The sequence below is a fragment of the Coffea arabica genome, chromosome 3c (genome assembly GCF_036785885.1).
Source record: "Coffea arabica cultivar ET-39 chromosome 3c, Coffea Arabica ET-39 HiFi, whole genome shotgun sequence".
Lineage (NCBI taxonomy): Eukaryota > Viridiplantae > Streptophyta > Magnoliopsida > Gentianales > Rubiaceae > Coffea > Coffea arabica.
Genome location: NC_092314.1, coordinates 14,416,494 through 14,424,900, shown reverse-complemented (window position 1 = coordinate 14,424,900; position 8,407 = coordinate 14,416,494). Strand labels below are relative to the sequence as shown.

The 8,407-nt window shown below is 40.7% G+C and overlaps 1 non-coding gene across 1 annotated transcript; it reads left to right on the top strand.

The window, feature by feature from the left end:
- The first annotated feature begins 1,074 nt into the window (after window positions 1-1,074).
- Window positions 1,075-1,181, top strand: LOC113736136 (small nucleolar RNA R71). The gene has a single exon (XR_003459627.1). It is a non-coding gene; the product is annotated as a small nucleolar RNA R71 (small nucleolar RNA).
- The last annotated feature ends 7,226 nt before the right edge of the window (window positions 1,182-8,407 follow it).

Sequence of the window (8,407 nt, the reverse complement as noted above, 5' to 3'; positions counted from 1 at the left end):
CTTTTTCTAGTCATGACTTCCTTGAGAAATTTTGCATAAGATGGAATCTGCAAAATAGCATCGGCAAAAGGAATGTTAATGTGCAATTGTTTGAAAAGTTTAACAAATTTTTCAAAACCCCTATCAAATTTATTCTGCTTTAATCTTTGTGGAAATGGAACCGCAGGAGGTATTGGAATGGTAGCTGAAGATGATGGTTGATTTTCTCTTGATTTCTCCCGGCTATTTTTTTCTACTATCGCCTCTTGGTTCCTCTGCTTTTCTTCTTGTTTTTCATTCTCATCTTTCTCAACTTCCATCACTGGAGGATCTTCTAATTGCCTACCACTACGAAGAGTAATGGCTTTGACATACTCCTTAGGATTTACCTCCGTTTTGCTAGGTAATTCTCCTTGATTACGATTATTCAAAGAACTAGCAATTTGACCAATTTGGACCTCTACATTCCTGTACATTGTAGTGAGTTGGTCCAATCTTCCTTCTACTCGCTCAAATCTGTCCGAAATAACTTTTGCGAGTTTTTCCACTGCCATCTCCCAACCAGGTTTAATTTCAGCTTGTTGTTGCCGTGATTGAAATTCCAGTGGATTGGTTGGCCTTGGTTGATTTCCTTGATCCTTCCATCCAAAGTTTGGATGATTTCTCCACCCCGGATTGTAAGTATTCGAGTAGGGGTTATTTTGAGCATTACGATTGTAATTATTGATGAATTGTACCTGCTCAGAATCAACACACTCATTAGTATCATGTTCACCTCCACATATAGAACAACATGCTACATGTGCATTAGATGAACTTGGACCAACTCCACCTTGCATACTTAACAACTTCATCACATTATTCATTTGAGCACTCAGCATATTGAGAGTGTCCATTTCTATCATACCTGCGTGACGTCTTGTATTACCTCTCTCATTAGTTCATTGGTAGTTATTTGCTGCCATTTCTTCTATCAAATTATGAGCTTCTTGGGGTGATTTACCCATTAAAGCTCCACTTGCAGCTGCATCGATCATAGTTTTAGTAGAAAAAACTAAACCATTATAGAAGGTTTGTATGATTAACCACTCCGACAGTCCATGATGTGGACATTTCCGAAGCAAATCTCTAAACCTTTCCCATGCCTTATATAATGATTCACCTTCTAATTGGCTAAAACTAGTGATATCCATTCTAAGCTTAGCAGTCTTACCTGGTGGAAAATACTTATTTAAGAATGCTCTTGATAAATCATCCCATCCGGTGAAAGTATTAGGAGCATGAGAGTGTAGCCAAAGTTTGGCCTTATCTCTCAATGAAAATGGGAACAATCTTAGCCTTATAGCATCATCACTAACTCCATTCATTTTAATTGTATCACAAATTTCCAAGAATGTAGCTAAGTGTGTATTAGGATCTTCTACTGCATTACCTCCAAATTGAGATTGTTGAACCATTTTGTTATTCTTGGTTCTGATGATCACAAAGTAATTTGAAATGTTTAATACAGTCCAAGAAAGTGAACACTTTGATCAGGCTGATGGAACAAAGTAAGCATATGTTTGATTAACTCCAGACTACGATGCTTTGGATGTGGCAAACAAGATTGGAATAATATAAACAAATTTAGTCATTGTTTTGTTCCGATCAAAGATACTGTCTTTTAAGTATGTCAATTTTGTTAGTCTTGGTACTTTGAAATGTTTATATAACTTTCTTCAAATATAAGTGTTGTTGCCTATCAAAGAATCAGGTACGAATATGTCATGAAATGCAAAACAACCAAAAGAAGAAGCAAAAACAGGACACTCATGTCGGACGGCCGAAAGGAATCTGTCGGACGTCCGAAAGGATAAAGAACATCAAGAAGGAAGCTCTGTCGGACGCTCATAAGGAAGCATCGGACGTCCGGAAGGATCAGACGCATACCTCGGACGCATATCAACCGCATCGGACGCCCGAAAAATTTCAAGATGACTTGCCAACTCTCTGCCTACGGTCGGACGCTGTGCTGTCGGACGATAAAAACGCATCGAACGTCCGAACTTCAATTTGGGTGTTTTCGGACGATTGGTTCGGACGATGATTTGATCGTCGGACGTCCGAAAGCCCTAACGGCTAGCTGACTCTTCATCTGCCTTCTATCCGTTGGAAGCTTTAATGAAGTCCATTTCTGTTCCCCTTTAAAAACAAATCGGTCTGAACGAAGTAAGAACTTTTGCACACTTTGTTTACAAGATCTAAAGAGATATTTTAGCTAGAAAATAGTCTCCAAATCTAGATTTGTTCTCTAAATGGTGTGAATTTCTAGTGAGCTTTTCTCTTGTGGTTGAAAATTTTATTAGTGTAGCTTTGTTAAGGGTTATCTGAGCGTTTGTAAAACTTCTTAGCTTGACTAAGTGAGACTTAGGGCAAGGAGGAAGTGCTCCCTCCATTGTACATCTAGTTGATCATCTTTCATCAAAGAGAAGTTGCTCAACCTTGTGATTGGTCTTCAAGTTTGAGGAAAGTTTGGTAGACATTTGGTTTGATTTCCTTTTTACTTTTTGTTTAATAAAATTCTCATTACTTATCTATACTTGTTTTTCTGATCAATATTGCTCTCGTCTTCTAATCTACTTGATTGATCATTACTAGAAAAGAAGGTAATTTTTTTTATTAAAGAAAAAGTGCATAAATTAGACTAAGTTTTTAATCAACCTAATTCACCCCCCTCTTAGGTTGTCTTTGGACCTTACACATTTGGATAAGTGATGGTTTAATCTCAAAGTTTTTAGCATTTACCGAAGGCCTTGCTATGCTCGTTTGAGATCCTTGTGTTCCTGGTAGAGCAAAATCTCGTAGAACTCACCTATTTGCTTCGTTTTCTGCCATATCTTCTTCAAATTGTAATTCTATTAAGATATCTTCTATTGGCTGCCAAACCTCTTGTTCCTCTTGATGTGATGTACTCCTCCTTTTTCTGTGTAATGTTCTTTCAATTTCAGGATCGAAATGTGCAATTTCTCGATTTGATCGGTGCATACACTATAAACAAAAACAAGAGAAATTTTACAGTTTTAATTCAACAACTTGAATAAAAAATAATGAAAATATCTAAATTAATAGAGATGATTAGGCCCTAATATTGCTGCTCCCCGGCAGCGTCGCCAAAGACTTGACGGTATTTTTATATCAATGCAAATTTAATTCCGATTTTACACCTGTTGGACAACAAGTATACAGGTCGCAATTGTAGTATAAGATGTGTATCGGGTCGATCCCACGAGGAGCAATTTAAACAATTACTATGCCCTTGTTTTCTCTATTATTTAGACTTACAATTAATTTGAGCAGAGAAAGTATAATGCTGTAGTCTACAAATCTAATATACAAATCTAGTTTAACAAATGCTGAATGCAAATAAAGAAAATTCACTTAAGGAAGATTCTAGGGATGTAGATTCCACTTATGGCGTAAACAACACAAATGAATGGATTTACTTCTTGCTATTATTCTTGTTTAACCAGATATTCATTTCCCAAGTTTCCAAATCTCATTTTTATTATGAAATGGCCTAAGGCAATATAGATTTCCCTATTTTCATGGTGAAATACTACTACTACTCTGTTTTCTTTCATGAAATGCTAAATAATCCACCTAAGTGTATCTCTATTTTCATGAACATACAACTCAAGCTCTACTCAAGTGTTTCCATTGTTATTACCAATTCTCATCGAACAATAACAACTATAACCAAGCTATTGGTGGTCAATCAATAACAAGTAATCACAGCTACACAAGTAGACAAGTTAATTCAAGATATAACAAGTGTAAATCACATTCAATTCATTTTATTTAGCCATAAGTTTTATCTACTCCCTAGATAAAGAAAATTAGCTACTCATGAATGATTTAACAATCAAACTCACAAGTTTATTAATGCAAAATATCATAAAGTACAAGTATAAGAAAGATAAAAGAAAGTTTAGCCAATTGAAGGTGAAGCTCTTAAATTCCTGCTATGCTCTTGTACAATACGATTACAAGTGAAAACTCCAAAAATTGCTTCTCCAAGAACTCCTAGCTAGAGAGAAAACTAGTTACAAGAAGGAAAACTAGCTATGTATGGTGTGTCAGGCTTCTCCCCTATGTTTCTGCATAAAAGGGTGGTAGAAAGTCTATTCTTCTCCTTCATAATTTCCTCCACTCAAATTTTGTAAAAAGAAGTCAAAGATATGATGTTTCTTTTTGTCTACACTCATTTGGTCTTCTCTTTGGTTGCAGAAGCATGTGCCACCGATTTCTGTCCCTCAAAATAGCTGGAAAAGTTGTGAAAAAGGTAAAAGAAAAACGTTGTGTCATTTGCTGAGGAGAGAGGCAGATCCGAGCCACTGATCCGAGGAGTGAAAATTGATCCGAGCTCGGATCTGTGGATCCGAGACTCTCCATGATTGATCCAAGGTCGAATCTTCCTGACCTCGGATACATTTCGCCAGAAGTACAGACGAGGGCTCGGATCTTTCTTGTACACAAGGATCCGAGCTCGGATCCGTGTTGAGCAATTTTCCATTTTTTCACTTCTTCCCTTTTTTTCTACATTTTTGCTCCCAATTTCTTGTGTACTTTGTCCTCTGGATGACCCTTACATTTCTTTCAGCTTGTGCATGAATTTCATACATCAATCACCTTCACAATTTCACAAAATTAATACATTAATCCACTCATTTATCAATTTTTTGAACCCTTAAACAATATTTAAACAATTATCACCAAAAGAGTTCAAATATGGCTTTAATCTTCTAAAAACATACCAAAAATTCATGCCAAATTTGTACAAAATGTACGTTAAATATTCACTTATCACACCGTACTCAGCTTTCCCAAATCCCATCCACCATCTGACCAGTAGTCTGATATTGCCTCCAATCCTATAAGATGCGGGAACTGTCACGCCAAAGGCCCAACGCCTAACCAATTATCCCACCAGAACGAAATCTCCCCTGTTGTCAAATCCCAAACCGCGTAGAGTTCCGCCGACTTGTATCGTTTTTTTGTGCCAAGCTTTATCAAGTGAGTAATTAGGTTGTTTATTGATGTGGAATTGTTGAAGTACCTTGTATATGTTAAATGGGTACTTAGGTGAGGGTGTACTTTATCTCACTCGACCTAAGCCCATCATTTATTTTGATTTCCTATTTTGATTTACCTGGAGCATCCTCTTCCAAGTAGCCGACGCCCCGACACAGGCTGCACTTGATTCGGATGGGAGGTATTACAGTACCTCACCCTCATGAAATCCGACCACAAGGACCCGCCCATTCGGAACCTCCACCATAGCTTACAAGAAAATGACTGGACTGTGGTGAAAAATGATCGGATCACCAATCCTCCTACCTTCTTCGGCTGGCAGAGGCGCGTCCATGAGAGCCAGTGTCTCCTTGTCTTACCCTTCGCTGATCCCCATAAGAAATTCCTCAATATTCTATGGATATTATGAATCACTCCATTTGAGGGGTTCAAAATCGTTAGCAGGTAAATCGGCAATGATAGCAACACCGGTTTGAGAAGAACTAGATGCCCACCGAAGGAGAGCCACTTGGATGCCCAGCTCCGTATCCTACTAGCAATGAAGTCTACCAACCCCGAGAAAAGAGAACAAACTCTCCTCCCCAAAAATATAGGACATCCTAGGTATTTGGGAGCGCCTTAAATGAGAACCCAGTGAGCCTAGCCACTACCGCACACTGGGCTGGAAGACACCTAGTTGGGGCAAGAAAACAACTCTTCGCCTTATTAACAAGTTGCCCTGAGTAATCTTGATAGTCCTGAAGCACTTGCATCACACACCGAAGCGAGCGAACATCCCCATGAGAGAAAATAATAATGTCATCAGCATATGCAAGGTGAGTAATGGGGCAGATATTCCTTCCTACCGAAAATGGAGTGAAACTGGACTCATCAAGCAAAGCATTAAGGCCTCATGAGAGAACTTCCACTGAAATAACGAATAACGCGGGGGGAGAGCAAGTCCTCCTGCCTCAACCCACAAGCAGACTTAAAGAAGCCACATGGCTGGCCATTTACTAGGACAGAGAAGTGACAGTTGGAAATCAGGCGCCAGACCATGTCAATGAAAATTTTCCCAAACCCAAACGCACGCAGCATCGAGATTAGGTAGACCCATGTGATTTTATCGTATGATTTGGCCATATCTAACTTTATGGCTATGTTCGCCCCACGAACCTTCTTATTAATTGCAGATATCACCTCTTGGGCCAGCAAGACATTATCCGATATCAATTTGCCTTTAACAAAAGCGTTTTGCTGAGGGGAGATAATTTTAGGCAATACCCCTTCCAACTGGGATGCCAGTAACTTTGAGATGACCTTATTAACAAAGTTGCAAAAACTGATAGATCGGAAATCTGTAAAATGTGACGGGTTTGCAACCTTTGGAATAAGTGCAATTAGTGTTGATGTGTACCCAACTGGAAAACACCCTCCAACAAAGAACTATTGAATCGCCGATACCACATCATCCCCCACGATGCCCCATGAGTTAGTAAAGAATTTCCCCGTAAATCTATCTGGTCCCGGCGCCGACTCCCCATCCATAGAGAAAACAATTCTTTTAACCTTGTCACCATCCAGAACCCCCTGCAGCATCCCATTCTCCTGCTCCCCAACCAACTTAGGGATGAGTTTCATTAGATTCGGCTCAGCCACGCAATCAGCGACAACAAACCCGGATCCTGAGAAAATGCCGAATAGAACTGCTTTGCCATAACTTTTAGCTGATTAATATTCTCCTCCCAGTTGCCATCGTTCTTCTTAATCCGGTGGATAAATAACTTAGCTTTCCTCTGTCGCACCGTCGCATGGAAGAATTTCGTGTTGGCGTCCCCTTCCCGTAACCACTTGATCTTGGCTTTTTGCTGCCAGAATCCCATCTCCTTACACAATTCCCGCTTCAACCTCGCCTGGGTGAGGTTTAAAAGAGTTTGATTCTGGTCAGAGTGCTCTTCTTCTAGGGCTAATACCTGTACACGTACTGCCTCTTCTGCCTTCCTGACGCAATCAGCAATGTTGCCAAAAACCTCTCTATTCCACTTACTTAGTGCCGATTTGACCGCCTGTAACTTCAGCAACAACCTTCGGAGAGGCCGCCTTTGTACAGGCGGCAACCATGCTTGTTGAACAATCTCCAAAAATTGGGGATGGGATCCCCAAGCATGCAAGAATCGGAAACTCTTGCCAGGAGTAATTCCTTGATGGCGTGCAGAAATCAGAAGAGGTGAATGGTCCGACCCCGCCCTACTCAAGTGTAGCATCAAAGCACTTATCTGCAACTTCTCCCACTCCGAGTTCACTAGCATACGATAAAACCTTTTCCACATGCGAGATCTCCCAAACCTATTGTTACATCATGTGTATTTGGAGCTCGAAAACCTGACATCATATAACTCTGCCCGTTCAATAAAATCAAGAAAATCCTTTCCCTCGGACTGGGCAAATGGTCTCCCACCTTTTTTCTCCTTAGCCCCCAACATCACGTTAAAATCACCCATCAACACCGGAGGAAGTCCATAGGAGCATAACAAAGCTAAATCCCCCTACAATATAGAACGTGCGTCTCTATCACAAGACACATGGACGAAAACCACCAAAGCTTATCTACTAAGCAATGGGTTAGACATCCGTAAAGCAAGAAATTGTGCACTCTGAGCAACTACCACAGCCAACCAGGAATGATCAAAAAACACCAAAATGCAACTTTCAGTGTTTGCTAACCCATGAGGGAAATTTAGCGTTACCCGCACAGAATCCAACTGGGGCAACCCAAGGAGTGGCTCACACAAAGTAACTAAAGACAACGAATACAAACGACACAACTTTCGTAACCTAGCTATAGTGGGTTTATTACCCACTCTCCTAGCATTCCAAAATAAAGACCTAATCATTTAATAGAGGGAAAAGTAGCATAGCAAGGAGAAGAACCTGTCTTCTTATTGCGGCGGGCCACTGTATGCCAATCACCAGGCTCTCTTGCTTTCTTGTGAGATTAGCAACAAACCACTCATCAGCGGCCTCCTCCCCATCATCCTCGCCAACTATCTCGTCTGTTATGCGCTCCAATTCCTTCGCCGCAGTGCTCTGAATTGCCTCCTCCACTATCTGCTCCAACCCCCCATGGTGGTAAGCTCCTACAACGTGACGGTCAGCTCCTGTCCTTCCTCTACTAGCCTTCATAGTCACTTCCTGAGCGCACACGCAATCACCCACCTCTGCTGGAGCATGCACGTCCATGGCCATGACCCTCTCGACATGATGGCAGCTCGTTGCCATTAGATTTGGGGCAGCAATGGGTGCCACGCCTTGGGCAGTTGGTGCCAAGGTCCTTTGAGCAGATACCAAATCCTTCCCGTTAGCGCCAGAGAAGCAACCG